General features: G+C 36.7%; 2 long non-coding RNA genes across 2 annotated transcripts; one reads left to right on the forward strand and one right to left on the reverse strand.

The window, feature by feature from the left end:
- Window positions 1-2,146: 2,146 nt before the first annotated feature.
- Window positions 2,147-3,115, reverse strand: LOC141545849 (uncharacterized). The gene is made up of 2 exons (XR_012483149.1): window positions 2,885-3,115; window positions 2,147-2,236 (listed from the first exon to the last, which is right to left on the reverse strand). It is a non-coding gene; the product is annotated as an uncharacterized LOC141545849 (long non-coding RNA).
- Window positions 3,116-3,517: 402 nt separating this feature from the next.
- Window positions 3,518-6,781, forward strand: LOC141545848 (uncharacterized). The gene is made up of 3 exons (XR_012483148.1): window positions 3,518-3,680; window positions 4,958-5,287; window positions 5,416-6,781. It is a non-coding gene; the product is annotated as an uncharacterized LOC141545848 (long non-coding RNA).
- The last annotated feature ends 204 nt before the right edge of the window (window positions 6,782-6,985 follow it).

Raw genomic sequence — 6,985 nt, forward strand, 5'->3', positions numbered from 1 at the left:
TTGTTTTTTTGTTTTGAGGGGGTTTTTTTGGCTTAAAAAAAAAAGGTTTTGGGACAACTAAGTGGAGCAGTGGATAGAGCACCAGTCCTGAAGTCAGGAGGACCTGAATTCAAATCTGGTCTCCAACACTTAACACTTCCTAGCTGTGTGAACCTGGGCAAGTCACTTAACCTCAATTGCCTCAGCAAAAAAAAAAAAAAAAAAAAAAAAAAAAAAAAAGTAATTCTTAATTGTATTTTATTTTCCCAAATACTTGCAATAGTTTTGAACACTTATCTTTGCAAAAATTTGTGTTCCAAATTTTTCTTCCTCTCTTCTCCCCAAGACAGCAAGCAATCCATAGGTTAAACATGTACAATTCTTTAAAACATATTTCCATATTCATCATGCTACACAAGAAAAATCAGATGAAAAGGGAAAAAAAAAGATGACAAAGGAAAAAAATACAAGCAAACAAAGAACAATAACTGTAAAGGGCTAGAACTGAGCAAATGCACTTGGATAATGGAGCACGTGAGACTAATTGCCAATTGGACAATTCTCTATTAACATGTTTGAAGGATGCCCCTCTCCAACTATTCTGTGCTGGCTGGATCGGTGGGTATGGACAAAGAAAGGGAAGTGACATGAGTGGGTGGAGTAGGAGGAGGAAATTGAGAGGAAGGAGGTGTGGAGATTGCTAGATCTAATCCCCTGACCACAACCGCAAAAGACCAAGAATAAAGACTTGATTATCCTAACTCCAGCTGATTCTGGGAAGACAGGGTCTCAACAAATAACAACAACAACAAAGATGAAATACCATGCTTTGAACCACATTCAGAATCCTTAATTTTCTCTCTGAATATAGATGGCTCTTTCCTTCACAAGTCTACTGGAATTGCCTTGAATAGCCTCATTGTTGAAAAGAGCCTAGTCCATCACAGTTGATCATCACAATTTTGTGTTGTTACTATGTACAATGTTCCCTTGGTTCTGCTCACTTCCCTTAGCATCCATTCATATAAGTCTTTCTGGGCTTTTCTGAAATCAGCCTGCTCATCATTTCTTATAGAACAATAATATTCCATTATGTGAATATTATTTTATAAAAGCTACTCAGTATTAAGTAGCTAAAAAGAACTGAAGTGCTAGTTGCTGGCTCCCAACAAATAGAGGAACCAATGGGAACTCAAGCCAATGGTATTAGAGAACACAACTCCCAGCACCCTAGAAACTCTGAGGGCAGATAGAACTGGCCTGTCCCTAAGAGAGTGAGGCCACAGTATATATAGATATGGAAACATTCTCTAAGAGATTAAATAACTTGCCCAAGGTTGCACAGGTAATAGGTTTCAGAATCATAAACTGATCTCAGGTCCTTTGACTTTAAAATCAATACTTTTCCATTGCACCTTATCCTCTAAGGTTCCTTCCAAAAGTAATATCCTACATAGCAATAGATGATTTAAATATATTCTCAATGATGGATAATTAGGAATGCAATATCTTCCATTATTCTATATGATTTCTTTCTTTCTTTCTTTCTTTCTTTCTTTCTTTCTTTCTTTCTTTCTTTCTTTCTTTCTTTCTTTCTTTCTTTCTTTCTTTCTTTCTTTCTTTCTTTCTTTCTTTCTTTCTTTCTTTCTTTCTTTCTTTCTTTCTTTCTTTCTTTCTTTCTTTTTTTTTTTTCCTGAGGCAATTGGGGTTAAGTTATTTGCCCAGGGTCATGCAGATAGGAAGTGTTAAGTGTCTAAGGTCAAATTTGAACTCAGGTCCTCCTGAATTCAGGGCTGGTGCTCTATCTATTGCACCATCTAGCTGCCCCTATATATTTTCTTGAAATGGAAATTTATTGTTCCATATTTTGAATCCTCCCATAGGTTTTGTTGGGTACATGACAATATTGTTGTGTTTTTTTTTTCTTTTTTTCTGACCTCTTTCTTTTTCTATTTAAGTTTAAAATAAATAAATAGATTAAAAATATGTGTTCTCATTTTACCTTCAATTCAACCCTGTGAATTAGGGAGTACAAATATTAACTAGACTTTATAACCAAGGAAACTTGAATAATAAGAATAATGAGAATAATAATAATAATAATAATAATAATAATAATAATAATAATAATAATAAAATAAGAATAATGAATCGGGACACAAGGTTACTCAGATAAAAAGTAGAGGTAGACTTTTAATTTGGGTATCCTGACTCCAGCAGAATGAAAAGTCATTGAAGGTAGGACAATTTTTCTCATCTGTAAAAGAAAAAAAAAATGAACTAGCTGGCTTCTGAGGTCTTTTTGATTTGTTATTACTTTTCTTTATTTTTTGTCTTCAGAAATTTAATATTGAAAATCACTTCATATTTAATTGGCACTTAATAAATGCTTATCAGATTAAATTGAATTCTAACTTCACATCCAAGGCTCTTCCTCTATAGCACAAAATCACTTGGTATTTGGAAGAACATAGTTTTCAAGTTTGGCTGCATTATGCTGAGTACTGACGCTTATCTTTGGGAAGACATCATGAAGCCTCCCTCTGGGGTGTTTAAGAGTTGCTTTGAGCACTTCTGTTGAAGTCAGATAACTAGACTACAAATAACTCTTCAACATGGAACTTGCTTTTGAATTCGCCTTCCAAAAAAAACAGCCTTTTTTATGCTCTGAGGAAAGTGCAAAGGCTTAGAAATTGTTTGATGTGTGTATTTAAAATTGCACACTCTAAGATTAGGGAGAACTCCAGATCCAGGTCATCTCATATGACTTTAAAAAAAATGTTTTCTTCAAAAGTCACCATGCCCCATGCTAAGAAGATGATTTGAAGACTAAAAGAGGTTTAGTGATCATCTATCTGGTCTAGCTCTCTCATTATATGAAATCTAAGGAAAGGAAATCACTTACCCAAGGTCAAACACTTCCTTGCATAAAAGAGAGGCAATTTGAACCCCGATTCTCTTGTTATATAGTGTTCTTTTCTGTATACCAAGCTGACTCTTCTAAGCTGTAGGGGATGGCTCAGATAACAAATCTTGACACCCAAATTTAAAATAATCATTAGGCTATCAGCAGCTTCATCTTCCCTTGGAGGATCCATTCATCATCTCTTAGGAGCCAATTATTTTGGACATAGGATGTCCAAGTGGCTAATGAGAGCAAAAGAAAAAACAAACAAACAAACAAACAATTTCAAGATCTAGAGATCATCTCTCTCTCATTTTAACCAACAAAGAAACATTCCTAAAAAGGAGTAGTGAGTTGCCCCGTTTTCACAAATCATAAGTGGCAAAGCCAAAATTAAACTTCATACCCTTCTAATTCTGAAAATGGTGCTTTTTCTACTGCCCCATAGCTGTTTCTCCCCCCCCTTCTTTTCTATTTATAAATGGACTCCACTAGTGGTCTGCAGGAGGTGGGGGTGGTGGCAAACTCTGAAATTAAACTTGATGTCCTGCTCTCAGCTCAAAGGAAATGCTTCAATATTTCCCCTGAGTTATAGAGACTACATGAGCTTCTCTGGTTACACATCAGGCATGTTGTTTTCCCGGCTCCTTAGTGACTCAGCAGAAAACAAGAGGCATATTTGGATGGATTTTTACTCTCCATAAGCCCTATTTGGCCCTTCTTGGAACATGTCCAGATGCCAAGAGAGAAAGAAAGCAGGGCTGGCGTAGAGCTGGGAATTCTGATCCAAGCCAAGGTATCAAGAATTACTTCTGTATCTCCTCATTTATTACTGTTTCTCTTTCCTATTTTCCAACCTGTGGTTCTAAAAGCTAAGTACAATAAACCTATGAGAAACTGTTGTTACTGTGGAGATATAGATAAGATTTCAGTCCAGTGCAGAGAGGAAGACCTAACAATTCAAGCAACCCAAAAGTGGAATGGACAACTTTGTGAGGTAGTGAGTACCTCATTAGTATCTTCAAAGATAGGATGAACACTTGTCAGGGTACAACAAGGCTACTGATTGTTCCTTGATCTAAATGGGCTGATGGATTCTGAGGACATAGCAGTTGTGCACCCTTGGAAGTGGAAGAGGCCTGGAAGCCAGTAACTGATGGCCCAACTCTATAAGATAACAGCAAAATATTCTCTAAATGCTGTTACTCATTAAGTGGGTATGGATGGAAAACCATCCCTGAGTATTGTAATAAGGAGGGGGGTGGGTCTGAAAGCTCTGGAGCACAGATTGTGAAGAACAGAATGTAGATGTAAAAATCCTTGGACTTGGTATAATTAAGGATATGATTAGTAAAAGAGAATGAATCATTAATAACACAATTTATATGGAAGCTAAGAGAGGATGAAACAAAATGTATATTATTGGATATCCAGATATAAATTAATGAAGGTGTTAATTTTTGGTTCAAGAAACTTAAAAGAATAAGGGTAGCTAAGTCATGCTGTAGATAGAGCACTGACCCTGCAATCAGGCGGACCCAAATTCAAATCTGGCCTCAGACACATGAGCTGTACTACTTAAGCAGTACAGCTACTTAAGCAAGTTACTTAACCCTGATTGCCTTCCCACCAAAACAAGAAACTTAGAGGATTCTTAGAGGATCAACTTGGAGGGAGGAGGAGTCTCAGTGAAAACCTTTAGAGAGTCTGAAGATGTGGAATACATAGACACTAAGGCAAGATATAAACTGCCAGATGCTTCCAATGCTTGAAACCAAGAGATTAATGTGTGCTGGGTCCCTGAACTATTCCTATATTTATGAAGACAAATTTCTGGGAGCTGCAGAATATCTGACTGGTCTAGTTCTGGAGACTCATTAGTCTATATGTAGGAAAGAATACCCAAAATGGAATAAGGAGAGCAGACTCAGAGCCAAAACATAATATTGAGGAAGTTAATCTTCGTATACAAGATTCCATCTTTTTTTCCCGTATTTTGTACCTATTCATCACATCTGAAATGTTTTCACCCCATCCTCTACCTCTTAAGTTTCCTTGGCTTTTTCTTGACAGGAAGAAGAACTATAAACCTCTATGTAAGAAGAAAAGTGACTGATTCCTTCTTCTCCCCATTGAGGGATGGCACATGGTCATGAATATACGGCTCTTCTGTTTCTCTACCTCCTTGAGTTATTCTTTCCCAATCAGGTGAAAATGAGCCTGTGACCTTCAAAGAAGCCATTGGCTGGAGGAGGAGTCAGCCCTGAGGTGTGATCTGCCTGACCCAATCTAATAACTGATTGACCCAGCATCAGGAGATGTCATCTCCCGAAAGCAAAGGGAATAGCTTCTCCATTGGTCCAAGATATGAATCTAGTAGTGGGAAGAATGCTTAGGACTGAGGTATAGAATGGAGAGAATACCCTACTTCAGGGAGATATTTTTGTCCTTTGCTTCTTGCTATAAAAATTAATTGCTCTTAATTTCTTGTTGGTGATATCTTGGTCTTTCAATTGTCTTTTTCAATTCAGGGTATAGGGAGTGATGTCTCAAATCTGGGAGCTCGAGCTATGGGGATACTAGTCTCAGGATTTCAGACTGAATCTTGCTTCCGGCCCAAGAGAAAAGCCCTGGAGAATCAGAGTTCTTTGATGCAAGTTCATGAGAGCTTTGGATTTGGAACCTTGTGGAACTGGTGCTACTAGACCTGACCCAAGCTGTGACTCTAACCCCCTTTCCTTCTTTAAGGATTGAGAGGACACAGGGAGGATTATGGTGTTAGGTGGAAATGTTTGTAAGTTTCCTCTTGTTATATTCTTGAAATATATATTCCTGTGTAAAAATTAATCCAAATGTGAAGTGGTTAAATGGATGCTTGGACCCCTAAAATGGGGAGAATACAAACACTGGGGGCACAAGTCAGTGACAGAGAAGAGAAACCTTCCAAAATTTTAAGATTAGTAAAGACCCCTGGAGGACAGAATGGAATGGTAATATAACTTATCTGACCTTTAGAATCATACTATGATAAGTATATATTGAAAATATGCAAAATAAATGCAAAGCAGTTTGGGAAGTAAAGGCACTAAAATTCAGGAGAATCTGGAAAGGATTCATTTAACCAGTGCTTGAAGAAGTAAGGGATTCTGAGAGAAAGAGCTAAAAAGGGAATGTATGCCAGGCAGGAGGGATGGCCAATGAAAAGACATAGATTGAGGAGATGAAACATCAGAAGTGAACAAAGGTAGTAAGTGGCTCAATCTGGTTAGGCAATAGAGTGAAATAAAGGGGAAAATATATAAAAAAATATGTATGAAAAATCTGGAAAACTAAGTTGGGACCAGATTATGAAAGATGTTAAATGCCCACATCAGGAGGAAGGAAATGTGTGTATATGTAGATAGATAGATAGATAGATAGATAGATAGATAGATAGATAGATAAAAAGAAAGATATAAGGATTTAGATAAATAGATAAATTTACTTGGTTAACATAGTAGCCCTTTCCAATCACTTTCAGACCATAAGAAATCATTGATGATCCTCACAAAATCTCTCTTAGAATCATAGAGGGAAGGGACTTTAGACTATAGAATGTCAAAGATGGAAGGAAAGCACTTCCTTATCACGAGGAATAATAACTATTATATCATTATCACTATTATTGATATTGTAGCTCCCATTGATATAAGACTCGCAAAGGGTTGTCCTCTTAGAATACATAACCTAATACCTGGGTGTCTTAGAATACCTAACATAAAATATAAATTGCTAGAGCATAAAGAGACTTCAAAGGTCATCTAAGTCAAATCTTTTCATTTTGCAAATGGAAAAGGTGGAAGTCAGAGAAGTAATTTGCTTAAGGTCACACTAAGGAATAATATGATATATAGTGCAAAGGGTACTGGATTTAGAGTCTGTGACCAGGGTTCAATCCTAGCTCTATTATTTATTACTTGTATATCTTTAGATAAGTCATTTAACCACCCTGGGCCACAGTTTCCTTCTCTGTAAAACAAGGAGGTTAAACTAGATTGATTACCTTAGAGATAATCTAGTACAACTTCCTTGTTTTACTTCTTGCTCTAAATTCTATGATTT

This window comes from Sminthopsis crassicaudata, chromosome 6 (genome assembly GCF_048593235.1).
Source record: "Sminthopsis crassicaudata isolate SCR6 chromosome 6, ASM4859323v1, whole genome shotgun sequence".
Classification (NCBI taxonomy): domain Eukaryota; kingdom Metazoa; phylum Chordata; class Mammalia; order Dasyuromorphia; family Dasyuridae; genus Sminthopsis; species Sminthopsis crassicaudata.